Source organism: Linepithema humile, chromosome 6, assembly GCF_040581485.1.
Source record: "Linepithema humile isolate Giens D197 chromosome 6, Lhum_UNIL_v1.0, whole genome shotgun sequence".
In the NCBI taxonomy this organism is placed as follows: Eukaryota; Metazoa; Arthropoda; class Insecta; order Hymenoptera; family Formicidae; genus Linepithema; species Linepithema humile.
The window spans coordinates 74,234-91,000 of record NC_090133.1 but is presented as its reverse complement, the minus strand read 5'-3'; the positions used below and the strand labels follow the sequence as shown (position 1 = coordinate 91,000).

The 16,767-nt window shown below is 59.1% G+C and overlaps 1 protein-coding gene across 7 annotated transcripts in view; it reads left to right on the top strand.

Moving 5' to 3' along the window:
* Positions 1-16,767, top strand: part of LOC137000480 (uncharacterized) — a 62,124-nt gene that overhangs the window by 41,775 nt on the left and 3,582 nt on the right. The window lies entirely within an intron of this gene.

Sequence of the window (16,767 nt, the reverse complement as noted above, 5' to 3'; positions counted from 1 at the left end):
GAATAAAGTCAGGAGACTTTACGCGAACGTCGTGCAATCGGTGCTCTTCTATGGAGCACCGGTGTGGGCCGAAAGGGTCACGGCCAGTCGGCGCATACAGGCGTTGTTACATCGTCAACAGCGCCGGCTGGCCATTAGGTTGATCCGGGCCTACAGCACGACGTCGTACGCGGCGGCCACGGCTCTGGCGGGTCTTATCCCGGCCGAGTTCCTGGCGAACTCGTACGCTGATTTTTATCGGCGTACGAGGGACCCAGACCGGACCGGGAGGGCTCGCCTATTGCCACGAGTCGTGGCCAGATTACGGACGGATGCCCGCCGGGGAGCCTTGGAGGCATGGCAGGCCTTCTTGGCCGGCTCCACGGCGGGTAGATGGACCACCCAGGCCATCCAACCCTGTCTCCCCGAATGGGCGGACAGGAGGGGACACGGTATCGGGTTCCACCTGACACAGGTACTCACCGGACATGGTTGTTTTGGTGACTACCTGTGCAGGATAGGTAGAGAGTGTACGACAAGGTGCCACCACTGTGTGGCCGGTCGGGACTCGGCGCGACACACTCTAGAAGAGTGTGAAGCTTGGGAGGGAGAGCGTCGGGTCCTGACCGCAGTGGTCGGCGAGGACCTCTCCCTACCAGCATTGGTAAACGCCATGCTGGAGGGAGAGGATAAATGGAGGGCCGTCTCCTCCTTCTGTGACAAAGTAATGTTTCAGAAGGAGGAGGCGGAGAGAATAAGAAGGGGGGAGGCGGTAAGGGGAGGGGATTAATCAGTCCCCTCTCCTATTTCATTATCGCCAATAACTCCCCCCCCCCCCCAAGAGGGGGCAGAGGTAATAGGGGGCCTCCTCGGGCGGTGACATGTATCACAAGCATGTTACCATCAACCCCCGGGGAGGTTCTCCCCCTAGGAGGGACCCAACGGGTCCTTCCAACTTGGAAGGCCGGAGGGGAGATACCGTAGACATATCGGAATTCTATCTCTCCTCCGGCGGGGGGTCGGTTAGGAGCGGGGGCTCCTGGCGGACCTCAGCCCCCCAATAAACACGGGAGGGCGGGGAAAAGTCGTGATAGCCCGACTTTTCCCGTAATAGAGGATCACATTGGGAGGGATAAGGGATGACCTTATCCCTCCCCGCGAGGAGATCGATGTCGGTCAGACCTGGGGGAGGGTGAGACGAATACCGCTGGTGATACCTCACCCTCCCTCTATATGGTCCAGGAAGGCTATCGGCAGGGGTTTTAGTGGGTATGCCTGAGACACCTTCTCAGGAGAATCCCACATAACCCATGGGATCCCCCCGGGACCCGTGGGTATCCATAAAGGATTTCCCCTGCCTCACCAAAAAAAAAAAAAAAAAAAAGGTTAGGTTAGGTTCCCTCTCGTCGTGCGCCACCTTGTCGTGGTGAGAGGGCTCACCGGGGGAATACCTGAAAGGGTGTTCCCGCGGTGCCAAGAGCGCACAGTTCCCTCGCTGGAGGGAACAAGAGGAGCCCAGCGACTCCTTAGGGACTTGTCCCAATCGCTGGTAGGAGATGGGGACTCCGACTACAAACCCCCGGTGGCATGGCACCGTTAGGGGGAGATTTCTATCTCCCCTCCATGCACGGGCGGCCAGGCTCGTTAGCCCAGTGGGGCGGCTGGCCAGGGGGGTGCTCCCCCCGCGGGTGAGGCCTATCTTGGCCGGGGCTGCTGCTCCGGCGAGATGGGTCTCTGGTGGGGCCACTTCGGTGGCCCTGTCTAAAGGGGTGGATGTGGGTGCCGGTTCCCTCTGTGTCTCGGGCGGATGTCCTTTTCAGGACATGCCGTCTGGCATGGGGGGAAAGCGGTGTCCCACAAGGGTGGCTCCCCCTCTCCGCTCAAACGGCTCGTGGACGTGGTCCTCGAGTACGCGGGCGTGAAGGGGAGCAACTCGTGGATGGACACTCCGGCATTAGTGCTGGAGTGCAGACCGTAACCCCAATCTCATTGGGGCCGGGGGCCGGTGCTTGCATGGAGCTTGCACGGGCCGCGAGGGTGGTTCAACCTCTATAAAAAGACCCGGGCAGGACGAGCTCGTTAGTCTTGGTAGACAACCGTCCTAGTGGAAGGAAAACCACGATAAAAAACCCGGAGAAGACAACTCTGTTAACAAATAACAACCATGGAAGAAATTTATGACGACAGAGAGGAACACGTTACCGCCTCAGGGGATTCGGACCCCCAGAGGCCGGCGAGGGGGGTATCCGGTCCCGGTGCCCCCCCTGTCGTCATCTAGCGACGGGCCATCCAGGGCGTGCCACGCGGGCGCCCTGGACGAAAGGGTTACCGCGGATGGTGACCTGTGGGCGGAGGCCCACAGGATTCTTAGGATCCTCCTCGTCCTCCTCGAGGAGATTCGTGGGGGACGCGGGCGTGGTGAGCCCGCGAGAGAGGGTAAACGCCCTGGTGGGGGAAGGGACTCCGAATCCCTTCCCGCCAAAAAGGCGGACCGGACTGTACCCGGCGTAAAGAGCGCCGGTACGCAGACCTGGGGAAGGGTGGGGCCACGGCCCGCCCGCATTGAGAAAGGGGGGGGGTTGGGTGATTCCACCCTCCCCCCTCGTTGTTTTAAATGCCTCACGAGGGGGCATGAGAGGTGGCGGTGTCCCTCGCAGGTGGACCGCAGCAAATGCTGCCTCCACTGCGGGGGAGCCGACCACCTGGCCGGGGCATGCTCGCGTAGGAGGGCGAGCTGCCCCGTGTGCAAGGAGGCGGGCAAAGACTCGGCCCACCGCATTGGTGGCCGAGTCTGCCCGATCGTCCCCCCAAGAGGGAGACGAAGGAAGAGGAGGAGGGGGGAAAGGGGGGTCGATACCCCCCAATTACCTCCTCAGGAGAAGGAGGGCGACCACCCCCCTTCCATCCCAAGCATGGAGGTGGAGGAAGTGGCGGAATCCTCGGGGAAGGGGGGAGTGTGTGGGGGGGGAGAAGTTTCTCTCATCCCCATCATCACACTCTCTCCCGACCCTGAGGCCATGGAGGTGGAGATGGAGGAGAAGGGGAGGACTTCTTCCTCCCAAAATCCTTCGTCTAAGGAGGAGGATGAGAAGGCGAGGCCTCTTGCTAAAAAGGCAAGGGTGTCCTCGCCTCCCCCTTCCATAAAAAATGGAGGGGAAGGAAAGATGGAAGAAGGTGGGGGAGGGGAACCCCTCCCTACCCTGAGGAAGGAGGAAACTAAGAGGGATGTAATAAACACCCCTCTTATTAAGAGGACACCTCTGGGGAACGGGGAAAACCCAAACTCCACCCCCTCTGAGGTTGTCTTTCAATGGAAGATGTGCGGCCCCAAGATTCGTAATGCGGATATTGAGGATTTTCACATAAGACCGCACTACTTAAGCGTGAAGAACGAGATTGAGTGCTGGTGGACCGACTATGAGTACGACCACCCAGGCATGGATCTCGGCCTCCTGGACAATTGGTACAGGAAGGAGGGGAAGAGAATTCCCTGGCTGAAGTGCCGGTGCTGGCCTGGTGATGGCCAATATCGCCGGACCAGTACCGAGCTAGTGAGGAGGATAGTTCGGACCTTGAGTGAGGGGAACTACGCCCAGTGGGGGCTAAGGGCGGAAATCAGGCCTCTCCCTCTCTCGACAGTAACTGTATTGTCAGAGAGGATAGTGGAGGTAGATACGGAAGAGGAGACTAGTAGTGATGAGGAGGAGGAGGCTCCACAAAGCCTTTCTCTTCCCCTCACTATGGAAAGGATGGAGAGTGAGGAGGGGAAGGCCCCTAGGGGCCTTCCTCTTCCCCCCACAAGGAGTGGGAAGGAGGATGAGGAGGGGGAGGGGAGGGCTATTAAAAGCCCTCCTCTTCTCCCCATAAAGGAAAATAGGAGTAAGGCGGATGGGGGTTTCCCCCCCTCTGCCCCATTACCTTCCTCGCTTTCGAAGCAGGGGAGCATAAAGCCCCCACAATGCCCGAAGGGAGGGGGGGGGAGGGAAGAAGTAAAGGAGAGGACACTCACCAAGGTGAAGTTCTCTTCGTCCCCTATCCTTAACAAGGATGGGGAAGAGGTGAGAGGAGAGGGGAGGAATATACCCCCCCCTACCTCAAAAAAAGGGACGAACAAGGGAGAGGCCAGCGACACCTCTCCCTCTGGAAGGGCGACTCCGTCGGGGGATGAGATACGTCTCTCCCCCCCGTCGGAGGTTGTCCTCCGCTGGAGGACGAACGGTCCCACCATTCAATTGGAGGAACGTTCCCTTGGGGAGTTGGAACGATGGATGAAGTGTGTTCCACCCCTTGGGAAGACAATGGCGGGTCACGTCGAGAAGAGGTGGAATGCCCTTCAGAGACGTGACCTTGGCCAAATAAAGATCGGGAGAATGGGAGATAATCCCAAGAAAGGCCAATCTTGGTTGGTGGTGCAGTACCGGGACGTGATTGGCCGTAGTCACGTCTCCGGTACAAAACAGCTCAGGAGGGTGGCGGCAGACATCGCTCGGGACTTCCCATATTGGGAGGTCACGTCCGAAATCCGACAATTAGCCGGAGGAAGGAAGGACCCGGCGATGTCTGTTAAAGCCGCTAAACCTCCCCCACCATTGGGGGAGATGAACAAATTTTTCCTGGCCGGCCTGGGGGAGGATGTGGACTTAGATGGATTTAATCCATCCCACTCCTCCTCCCAAGAGGCCGTGTCGGGGAAGAAAAAGGGAGGAAAAAAGGGGGGGGCAGAACTAAGAGGAGAGGGCCTTCGCTCTCTCTCCTCTCTGCCCCTTCCTTTCTGAATTTCTCCCCTTCTCTCTCTCTATAATGAGATAGGAGGGGAGCCGTCGTCTGTTGGGGGTGCCGATCGGGAGCGGGGGCCCCTGATCGACATTAACCCTTAGCAGACACGGACGGGAGGAAGGGGAAAGGTCGAGATAGCCCGGCCTTTCCCCTCTTAGATAGGAAACTATAAGGAGAGGGGGACTTGAGAACCCCTCCTCTCCCGAGATGAGACCGGTATAAGGTCGGACCTGAGGGAGGGTAAGATGAATGCCGCTGGCGATGCCTTGCCCTCCCTCAATATGGTCTAGGACGGCTATCGGCGGGGGTTTTAGTGGGTATGCCTGGAGGCCTTTTGCCTCCAGGAGACTCCCACATAACCCTCGGGTCTTCCCCCAAGACCCGAGGGTATCCATAAAGGATTTCCCCCGCCTTACCAAAAAAAAAAAAAAAAAAGGTTAGGTTAGGTTCCCCTTCGTCGTGCGCCACCTTGTCGTGGTGAAGGGGCTCACCATGGGGCGGCTCGCTGGAGTCGTCTTGTGGTGCCAAGAGCGCACAGTTCCCTCGCTGGAGGGAACAAGAGGAGCCCAGCGACTCCTTAGGGACTTGTCCCAATCGCTGGTAGGAGACGGGGACTCTGACTTCAAACCCCCGGTGGCATGGCACCGTTAGGGGGAGATTTCTATCTCCCCTCCATGCACGGGCGGCCAGGCTCGTTAGCCCAGTGGGGCGGCTGGCCAGGGGGGTGCTCCCCCCGTGGTGGAGGCCTGTCTTGGCCGGGGCTGCTGCTCCGGCGGGACGGGTCTTTGGTGGGGTCACTTCGGTGGCCCCGTCTAAAGGGGTGGATGTGGGTGCCGGTCCTCCTTGTGTCTGGGGCCGACTCTTCCTCTTCCAATTCTGGGAGGGGAAAGGGTGCGGTCTGGCATGGGGGGGAAGCGGCGTCCCACAAGAACGACTCTCCCTCTCCGGCCAAACGGCTTGTGGACGTGGTCCATGAGTACGCGGTCGTGAAGGAGAGTGACGGGCCGTCGATGTCCCGGAACTCCCGGGCTCGTCGGGCTGGGCCATTCCGAGCCGCTCGGACATTTCCGAGGCAGGGTCGGATGGCGGGGGTGTAGCTGCTCGGGCCGCTCGGAATTATTCCGAGGCAGGGTCGAGCAGTGAGGACCGTTCACTTCCGGAGTGCGTCCCCGGTTTTTTACCGGTTCCGGAGTGTTCGGTCGAGGAGTGGGTTCGCTGGTCGCCACGGCGGGTAAGGCGTGGAGTGGGTCGCAACACTCCCCGCCCCAACCGTCCGTGGGGCCCCCCGCGTGGCTGCACCCACTGCGGTACCCGCATTGTCGGAGGTGCGGGACCCCCGAAAACCCCTGAGTAAAATCAGGGGCCAGTAAGGGGCTGGAGGCCAGTGCACCGGATGATTTTTCCCGGTGCCTGAGCCATATGTTGACCTCCCGGGGGAACTCGGGACGTAGAGGGCATGCCCGGTCAACGGAGCCGCAGTGGGTCGTGGGATAGAAATGAAAATGATGCCTTATATTAAAAACGTGAGCGATGGTGGGTATTGGAATCGGTGTCCCGAACTCGAGAGTATTCTTCTCTCGGTCGAGGCACAGATCTCCAATGTTGGGGGAGAGGAGATGTCGAGGACGTCTCCAGAGTCCAGTGCTCTATCTCAGGTCCTGAGAATGAGAGGGGGCGCGGATTCCGACGACGTGATGATGGTCGAAGAAATGAGTGGGAACCTGCCCCTCCCTCTTCAACCACATCAAAGACCTGGGCCCAGGTCTAGAAAAGGCACCCCTGCGGGTACCCCGGCTCCATCAAGGAACCCTTCCAGAGCCGGGTCTCCGAGGAGACTGCAGGGTAAATCAAGGACAGGGTCGGAGGAAAGCCTCCTACAGGGGGTTCGTGCCCTTGTAGACTCCAGCCTTGATTATGAAATGGATGGCAATGAGACAACAGCCTCGTCTGCCTCCAGAGTCAGCAGACAGGAGACTGGGACCAAAAAAAGGCCTAGAAAATCACCGGAGTCCACTAATCTCCCGGGGTCCCCCTCCTCCGATGAAAAAAGGAGGAAAAAAAGGGAAAGGACGGAAAAGAGGATAAGGGCACAGGGTACCATATCCACTGATGAGGAGGATGAGGAGGACTTGAGGAGGCGCGCTAGGAAGGATGATCCTAGGGGGCGTCCTGCTTTAGATCCCTCACATGTGGGGCAATTCACTAAAAGAAAAATTAGGGAAACTGACATGAATAATGTCGAGAAAATGCACCAAAAAGTGGCGGAACAGGTGATGAACCCACATCATACGATCGACCAAACGACGTCGAAATATCTCAAACACGTCGGGAAGGTTAAAAGCAAAACCGCAGAATACAAGGACGCATCGACTCATGACATCTTGGATGACTTCAAAAAGAAAATAGAAGGCATCATTAAGGTGTCTGACATCTCAAAGGGGTTGAAGGGGGACCTATCCGGGCTCCTCAAGACGGCGGCCTCCTCTTTCGAGGCGGGGGTTGCAATATTGGCAGAAAGAGCGGAAACGGGCTATTATAGCCCCGTTGCGGGCAGAGCCCCCCCCTCCGCAAACACAGAATTGGAGGATATCCTGGAGGCAAATCGCCTCCTAAAAAAAGAGAATGATGACCTCCGTAGGGAGAAGGAGGAGAGGGAGAGAACCTCCCCTCCTCCTTCCCCCCCGAAAACAAGGATTAGAGCTGCGGCCGCAAAAATGGAAGAAGCGGAAGTGGCAACGGGGTTGGGGGAGGTGATGGAAATCATTCCAGAACCATCCCCCATAATAATCACCAGGGAGGAGTTGATAAATAATCCAGCATTCAGACCCCCTGTCCAGAATAAAGTGAAGAGGCTGGAGGACCCTGTCCTCCCGGTGATTACTAGCAACACCGTCCTCCCGGGCGACGGTCTTGCGGGAATTATCGCTAGGGAGGTGAAGAAACAGGTGGAGGAGTCTCTCTCCCGGGTGATGAGGGAGCTTCCCCAAATGTTGAGGGAGCTCTTGGGGGACAGGTTCCCCCCTCCCTCCTTGCCTAACCCTCCTCCCCCTGGACCCCCTGCCGGTGGGGGTCCACCCTCAACTAAGAGGGTGGCTCCCCCTGCGGCGGACTCCAGGGGAGGGGAGGGAAAGAAGGGGAGGGGGAAGGTGCCGGCGCGGTCCGCCGCTGTGCGACAGCCCACTGTCGGCCCTTCCCCCCCCCCTACAGGGGAAAAGAAAACCCCGGTTACAAAACCGAGGCAGCCAATTCCCCCTGGAGGAAGACCTGCTGTAACGAGCACTGCCATGACCCCGGGGCAGCAGCAACAACAGCAGGAAAACTCTCAACCTCTGTTTACAGAGGTGGTGAGAAGGAAGAAGAGGAAGGAGACCCCTCTCTCCTCTACAACTAAGGACGCAAAAGGGACAACAAAGACGGTGCCCAATACTGTCCCAAAATCCCCCCCCTCCCCGCCCAAATCGGGCCCTCAGGGAGATAAGGGAGGGAAAAAAAAGAAAAAGAAGAGGAAGGTGCCCAACACCGCAGCTATCTCCCTCACATGCCCAGTGGGGGAGTATACTGAGGTGTTACAAAAGGTCACCAGGGAGATCTCACTGAAGGAGATGGGGATCCCACCGACGAAAGCCGTACCTGGCCAAACCGGGGCGATGATCATACAGATCCCGGGCCCGGACGGACAGAAAAAGGCGGACATGCTGGCGCAAAAGATGCGCAGTATGTTCGTTGACAGACCCGAAGTGAGGATCAATCGCCCTCAAAAAATGGGCGAGGTCCGCATTCGGGATCTGCCACCGTCGACCACGGCGGAGGGTGTTGCTCAGGCCGTGGCGGAGGGGGGAGGGTGCTCCCCCACTGAAGTCAAGGTGGGGGAAATAAAGCCCTCTCCCATCCCTAGGGGCCTCAACACGGTCTGGGTTAAGTGCCCCCTCGGGGCGGCCAATAAGGTCGCCCAGGAGGGACAAGTAGTGGTCGACGGATTTTTCCGGGCCCGGGCTGAACTCTTGGAGGTGCGCCCCCTCCAATGTTACAGATGCATGGAGAGGGGCCATGTTAGGGCCATGTGCCCTAGCACAAATGTCGACCGCAGCGGTATTTGTTACCGCTGCGGAGAAAAGGGGCATGAGGCCCGGGGATGCACGGCGCAGGTCAATTGCGTCGTGTGTCGAGATGCGGGCCGTCCGGCCTCCCACCGAATGGGGGGGCCGGCATGCAAACCCCCCAAAGGGGGAAATAAGAAGAAGAAGGGGGGAGCTGCCATAATGGCACCCATCCCCCCTCCTAAAAACAAGGAGGTAATGACGACAGCGGCGAATTCGTCTACAGGGGGGAAACCAAATCCCCCCATGGAAGAAATGGAGGTGGACCCACCTCCAGCTGTCATAACAACGGCAGGCACGGGTGGCCTGGAGGAGGGACAGGTTAGTGGAAACTAACAATGTCCACGAAACTCCTCCAGGTCAACTTAAATCACGCCCGTCGAGCCCAAGATTTATTTCTGAAGGACCTAGACGGGCGTGATGCTGGTCTGGGAGTGGCGACGGAGCCGTATCAGGTGCAGGAATCCAATCCCAACTGGGTTTCGGCCTCGAACGGCTCCGTCGCCATCGTGAGGAGGAACTCCCCGCAATCCCCCCCCCTTACCCTTGTGGAACGGGGGGTGGGATTTGTCATTGCACGATGGGGAGCACTTTATGTGGTGGGGGTATATGCCCCACCAAAACGGCCCCACCCTGAGCTGAGAGAACAGCTGAGGGTGGTGGGGGATGGCATTCGCCGGTGCCTCCCCCACCCCGTCCTGGTGGCCGGGGACTTCAACTCCTGGTCAAGGGAGTGGGGTTCCCGGTTCACCAATACCAGGGGTGGGGCCGTGGTGGACTGGGCGGCGGGTCTCGGCCTCTTGTTATTGAACAGGGGGTCAGATAGCACCTGCATCCGCCCCCGGGGGGAGTCCATCGTCGACTTGACGTGGGCTTCCCCCCGGGCCGCGGACTTGGTGAGGTCATGGAGGGTGGCGGATCGGGAGACTCTCTCGGACCATCTATGTATAGAGATGGTCCTAACCGCCACCCCCCAAGAGGTGTTGGCCCGCCGCCGCCGTCAAAGGGGTGAGGGTCCCCCTAAAAGGTGGGCACTGGCCAGGATGGACCAGGACAAATTGCTGGCGGCGGCCCTGGTGGAGGCGTGGTCGGATTCTCCCGACCTCGTCGATGCCGGGGCCGAAGCCAGGGAGATCGGGGACATGGCTGAACGCATATGCGACATGGCCATGCCCCGATCAAAACCCGCCCCCCGTCGGGCCAAGTATTGGTGGAATGAGGAGATCGCGGGTCTGCGAAAGAAAGCGAACGCAGCAAGACGCGGTCTCCTCAGGGCCCGAAGACGGGTGGGCGGGGAGGATGAAAGCACTGTCGAGGCGTACGGGGAGTACCTAGCCGCAAGGTGCTCCCTAAGGACAGCCATCGGCAGGGCCAAAGCCAAGGCCTGGGAGGAGATGCTTGCGGAGCTTGACCGGGACCCTTGGGGGCGTCCGTACCGGCTGGTACTCAATAGACTGAGACCGGCGACGCCCCCAACCTCGGAGATGCTGGACCCCGGGTTCCTCGACCAGGTGGTGGGGAGTCTCTTTCCTTTAAGAGACGTCCACATCCCCCCTAGGGGGGATCCCCCCACTTGGACCGGGGACCTGGAGATATCAGAGAGGGAGCTATCCGAGGCGGCCAAGAGGCTGGGAGCTACTGGTAAGGCTCCCGGCCCGGACGGGGTTCCTGGCCGTGTTTGGGCCTTGGCTTTTGGCGTGGTGGGTGCTCGACTAAGGCGACTGTTCAATGAATGCCTTAGGTCGGGCACCTTCCCCTCCTTGTGGAAGGTGGCGAACCTTGTGCTACTTCGCAAGGAGGGGAAACCGGCGGAGCAACCTTCGGCTTACAGGCCGATTTGCCTGCTGGACGAAGTCGGCAAGTTATTCGAAAGAATCATTGCCGGCAGAATCGTCCAGCACCTGTCGCGGGATGGTCCCAATCTATCAGAGGACCAATTTGGGTTCCGGGAGGCCCGATCCACAACAGATGCAATTATGCATCTGCGGGCCCTCTCGGACCAAATTGTAGGGGAGGGAGATGTGGCGTTGGCAGTGTCGCTGGACATTGTCAACGCCTTCAACTCCCTCCCATGGGAATGTGTGGGGGGGGCCATGGAATTTCATGACCTTCCCCCATACATAAGGGAGGTCCTTTGGGACTATTTCCGTGACAGGACGCTCCAGTATAAAGACCAGCTGGAGCGTGTAAGCCGAAGGGAGGTCTGTTGCGGGGTTCCTCAGGGGTCGGTGTTGGGACCCCTATTATGGAACCTCGCATATGACAAAGTGCTCCGCACAGCTCTTCCCCCGGGCTGTCGTTTGCTATGTTATGCAGACGACACTCTGGTGGTAGCCCGGGGGGGGAGCTGGAGAGAAGCCCGGGACGCGGCGAATGCCGCCACCCGGGCAGTCGTACACTCGATACGAACAATGGGACTTGAGGTCGCCCCGCAGAAGACAGAAGCTCTGTACTTCTACAGCAGAGAATCGGGGCGACCCCCCCCCACCCAAATCTGGGTGGGGGAGGTACGTGTCCGGGTGGGGACCCAGATGAAATATCTGGGCCTCACCCTGGATGGACTTTGGGGGTTTGAGCAGCACTTTGCTGGGATAACCCCCAAAGCGGAAAGGATGGCGGCGGCATTAGGTCGCCTCCTTCCGAACCTGGGTGGACCGAGGAATAAAGTCAGGAGACTTTACGCGAACGTCGTGCAATCGGTGCTCTTCTATGGAGCACCGGTGTGGGCCGAAAGGGTCACGGCCAGTCGGCGCATACAGGCGTTGTTACATCGTCAACAGCGCCGGCTGGCCATTAGGTTGATCCGGGCCTACAGCACGACGTCGTACGCGGCGGCCACGGCTCTGGCGGGTCTTATCCCGGCCGAGTTCCTGGCGAACTCGTACGCTGATTTTTATCGGCGTACGAGGGACCCAGACCGGACCGGGAGGGCTCGCCTATTGCCACGAGTCGTGGCCAGATTACGGACGGATGCCCGCCGGGGAGCCTTGGAGGCATGGCAGGCCTTCTTGGCCGGCTCCACGGCGGGTAGATGGACCACCCAGGCCATCCAACCCTGTCTCCCCGAATGGGCGGACAGGAGGGGACACGGTATCGGGTTCCACCTGACACAGGTACTCACCGGACATGGTTGTTTTGGTGACTACCTGTGCAGGATAGGTAGAGAGTGTACGACAAGGTGCCACCACTGTGTGGCCGGTCGGGACTCGGCGCGACACACTCTAGAAGAGTGTGAAGCTTGGGAGGGAGAGCGTCGGGTCCTGACCGCAGTGGTCGGCGAGGACCTCTCCCTACCAGCATTGGTAAACGCCATGCTGGAGGGAGAGGATAAATGGAGGGCCGTCTCCTCCTTCTGTGACAAAGTAATGTTTCAGAAGGAGGAGGCGGAGAGAATAAGAAGGGGGGAGGCGGTAAGGGGAGGGGATTAATCAGTCCCCTCTCCTATTTCATTATCGCCAATAACTCCCCCCCCCCCCAAGAGGGGGCAGAGGTAATAGGGGGCCTCCTCGGGCGGTGACATGTATCACAAGCATGTTACCATCAACCCCCGGGGAGGTTCTCCCCCTAGGAGGGACCCAACGGGTCCTTCCAACTTGGAAGGCCGGAGGGGAGATACCGTAGACATATCGGAATTCTATCTCTCCTCCGGCGGGGGGTCGGTTAGGAGCGGGGGCTCCTGGCGGACCTCAGCCCCCCAATAAACACGGGAGGGCGGGGAAAAGTCGTGATAGCCCGACTTTTCCCGTAATAGAGGATCACATTGGGAGGGATAAGGGATGACCTTATCCCTCCCCGCGAGGAGATCGATGTCGGTCAGACCTGGGGGAGGGTGAGACGAATACCGCTGGTGATACCTCACCCTCCCTCTATATGGTCCAGGAAGGCTATCGGCAGGGGTTTTAGTGGGTATGCCTGAGACACCTTCTCAGGAGAATCCCACATAACCCATGGGATCCCCCCCGGGACCCGTGGGTATCCATAAAGGATTTCCCCTGCCTCACCAAAAAAAAAAAAAAAAAAAGGTTAGGTTAGGTTAGGTTAGGTTAGGTTAGGTTAGGTTAGGTTAGGTTAGGTTAGGTTAGGTTAGGTTAGGTTAGGGTTAGGTTAGGTTAGGTTAGGTTCCCTCTCGTCGTGCGCCACCTTGTCGTGGTGAGAGGGCTCACCGGGGGAATACCTGAAAGGGTGTTCCCGCGGTGCCAAGAGCGCACAGTTCCCTCGCTGGAGGGAACAAGAGGAGCCCAGCGACTCCTTAGGGACTTGTCCCAATCGCTGGTAGGAGATGGGGACTCCGACTACAAACCCCCGGTGGCATGGCACCGTTAGGGGGAGATTTCTATCTCCCCTCCATGCACGGGCGGCCAGGCTCGTTAGCCCAGTGGGGCGGCTGGCCAGGGGGGTGCTCCCCCCGCGGGTGAGGCCTATCTTGGCCGGGGCTGCTGCTCCGGCGAGATGGGTCTCTGGTGGGGCCACTTCGGTGGCCCTGTCTAAAGGGGTGGATGTGGGTGCCGGTTCCCTCTGTGTCTCGGGCGGATGTCCTTTTCAGGACATGCCGTCTGGCATGGGGGGAAAGCGGTGTCCCACAAGGGTGGCTCCCCCTCTCCGCTCAAACGGCTCGTGGACGTGGTCCTCGAGTACGCGGGCGTGAAGGGGAGCAACTCGTGGATGGACACTCCGGCATTAGTGCTGGAGTGCAGACCGTAACCCCAATCTCATTGGGGCCGGGGGCCGGTGCTTGCATGGAGCTTGCACGGGCCGCGAGGGTGGTTCAACCTCTATAAAAAGACCCGGGCAGGACGAGCTCGTTAGTCTTGGTAGACAACCGTCCTAGTGGAAGGAAAACCACGATAAAAAACCCGGAGAAGACAACTCTGTTAACAAATAACAACCATGGAAGAAATTTATGACGACAGAGAGGAACACGTTACCGCCTCAGGGGATTCGGACCCCCAGAGGCCGGCGAGGGGGGTATCCGGTCCCGGTGCCCCCCCTGTCGTCATCTAGCGACGGGCCATCCAGGGCGTGCCACGCGGGCGCCCTGGACGAAAGGGTTACCGCGGATGGTGACCTGTGGGCGGAGGCCCACAGGATTCTTAGGATCCTCCTCGTCCTCCTCGAGGAGATTCGTGGGGGACGCGGGCGTGGTGAGCCCGCGAGAGAGGGTAAACGCCCTGGTGGGGGAAGGGACTCCGAATCCCTTCCCGCCAAAAAGGCGGACCGGACTGTACCCGGCGTAAAGAGCGCCGGTACGCAGACCTGGGGAAGGGTGGGGCCACGGCCCGCCCGCATTGAGAAAGGGGGGGGGTTGGGTGATTCCACCCTCCCCCCTCGTTGTTTTAAATGCCTCACGAGGGGGCATGAGAGGTGGCGGTGTCCCTCGCAGGTGGACCGCAGCAAATGCTGCCTCCACTGCGGGGGAGCCGACCACCTGGCCGGGGCATGCTCGCGTAGGAGGGCGAGCTGCCCCGTGTGCAAGGAGGCGGGCAAAGACTCGGCCCACCGCATTGGTGGCCGAGTCTGCCCGATCGTCCCCCCAAGAGGGAGACGAAGGAAGAGGAGGAGGGGGGAAAGGGGGGTCGATACCCCCCAATTACCTCCTCAGGAGAAGGAGGGCGACCACCCCCCTTCCATCCCAAGCATGGAGGTGGAGGAAGTGGCGGAATCCTCGGGGAAGGGGGGAGTGTGTGGGGGGGGAGAAGTTTCTCTCATCCCCATCATCACACTCTCTCCCGACCCTGAGGCCATGGAGGTGGAGATGGAGGAGAAGGGGAGGACTTCTTCCTCCCAAAATCCTTCGTCTAAGGAGGAGGATGAGAAGGCGAGGCCTCTTGCTAAAAAGGCAAGGGTGTCCTCGCCTCCCCCTTCCATAAAAAATGGAGGGGAAGGAAAGATGGAAGAAGGTGGGGGAGGGGAACCCCTCCCTACCCTGAGGAAGGAGGAAACTAAGAGGGATGTAATAAACACCCCTCTTATTAAGAGGACACCTCTGGGGAACGGGGAAAACCCAAACTCCACCCCCTCTGAGGTTGTCTTTCAATGGAAGATGTGCGGCCCCAAGATTCGTAATGCGGATATTGAGGATTTTCACATAAGACCGCACTACTTAAGCGTGAAGAACGAGATTGAGTGCTGGTGGACCGACTATGAGTACGACCACCCAGGCATGGATCTCGGCCTCCTGGACAATTGGTACAGGAAGGAGGGGAAGAGAATTCCCTGGCTGAAGTGCCGGTGCTGGCCTGGTGATGGCCAATATCGCCGGACCAGTACCGAGCTAGTGAGGAGGATAGTTCGGACCTTGAGTGAGGGGAACTACGCCCAGTGGGGGCTAAGGGCGGAAATCAGGCCTCTCCCTCTCTCGACAGTAACTGTATTGTCAGAGAGGATAGTGGAGGTAGATACGGAAGAGGAGACTAGTAGTGATGAGGAGGAGGAGGCTCCACAAAGCCTTTCTCTTCCCCTCACTATGGAAAGGATGGAGAGTGAGGAGGGGAAGGCCCCTAGGGGCCTTCCTCTTCCCCCCACAAGGAGTGGGAAGGAGGATGAGGAGGGGGAGGGGAGGGCTATTAAAAGCCCTCCTCTTCTCCCCATAAAGGAAAATAGGAGTAAGGCGGATGGGGGTTTCCCCCCCTCTGCCCCATTACCTTCCTCGCTTTCGAAGCAGGGGAGCATAAAGCCCCCACAATGCCCGAAGGGAGGGGGGGGGAGGGAAGAAGTAAAGGAGAGGACACTCACCAAGGTGAAGTTCTCTTCGTCCCCTATCCTTAACAAGGATGGGGAAGAGGTGAGAGGAGAGGGGAGGAATATACCCCCCCCTACCTCAAAAAAAGGGACGAACAAGGGAGAGGCCAGCGACACCTCTCCCTCTGGAAGGGCGACTCCGTCGGGGGATGAGATACGTCTCTCCCCCCCGTCGGAGGTTGTCCTCCGCTGGAGGACGAACGGTCCCACCATTCAATTGGAGGAACGTTCCCTTGGGGAGTTGGAACGATGGATGAAGTGTGTTCCACCCCTTGGGAAGACAATGGCGGGTCACGTCGAGAAGAGGTGGAATGCCCTTCAGAGACGTGACCTTGGCCAAATAAAGATCGGGAGAATGGGAGATAATCCCAAGAAAGGCCAATCTTGGTTGGTGGTGCAGTACCGGGACGTGATTGGCCGTAGTCACGTCTCCGGTACAAAACAGCTCAGGAGGGTGGCGGCAGACATCGCTCGGGACTTCCCATATTGGGAGGTCACGTCCGAAATCCGACAATTAGCCGGAGGAAGGAAGGACCCGGCGATGTCTGTTAAAGCCGCTAAACCTCCCCCACCATTGGGGGAGATGAACAAATTTTTCCTGGCCGGCCTGGGGGAGGATGTGGACTTAGATGGATTTAATCCATCCCACTCCTCCTCCCAAGAGGCCGTGTCGGGGAAGAAAAAGGGAGGAAAAAAGGGGGGGGCAGAACTAAGAGGAGAGGGCCTTCGCTCTCTCTCCTCTCTGCCCCTTCCTTTCTGAATTTCTCCCCTTCTCTCTCTCTATAATGAGATAGGAGGGGAGCCGTCGTCTGTTGGGGGTGCCGATCGGGAGCGGGGGCCCCTGATCGACATTAACCCTTAGCAGACACGGACGGGAGGAAGGGGAAAGGTCGAGATAGCCCGGCCTTTCCCCTCTTAGATAGGAAACTATAAGGAGAGGGGGACTTGAGAACCCCTCCTCTCCCGAGATGAGACCGGTATAAGGTCGGACCTGAGGGAGGGTAAGATGAATGCCGCTGGCGATGCCTTGCCCTCCCTCAATATGGTCTAGGACGGCTATCGGCGGGGGTTTTAGTGGGTATGCCTGGAGGCCTTTTGCCTCCAGGAGACTCCCACATAACCCTCGGGTCTTCCCCCAAGACCCGAGGGTATCCATAAAGGATTTCCCCCGCCTCAC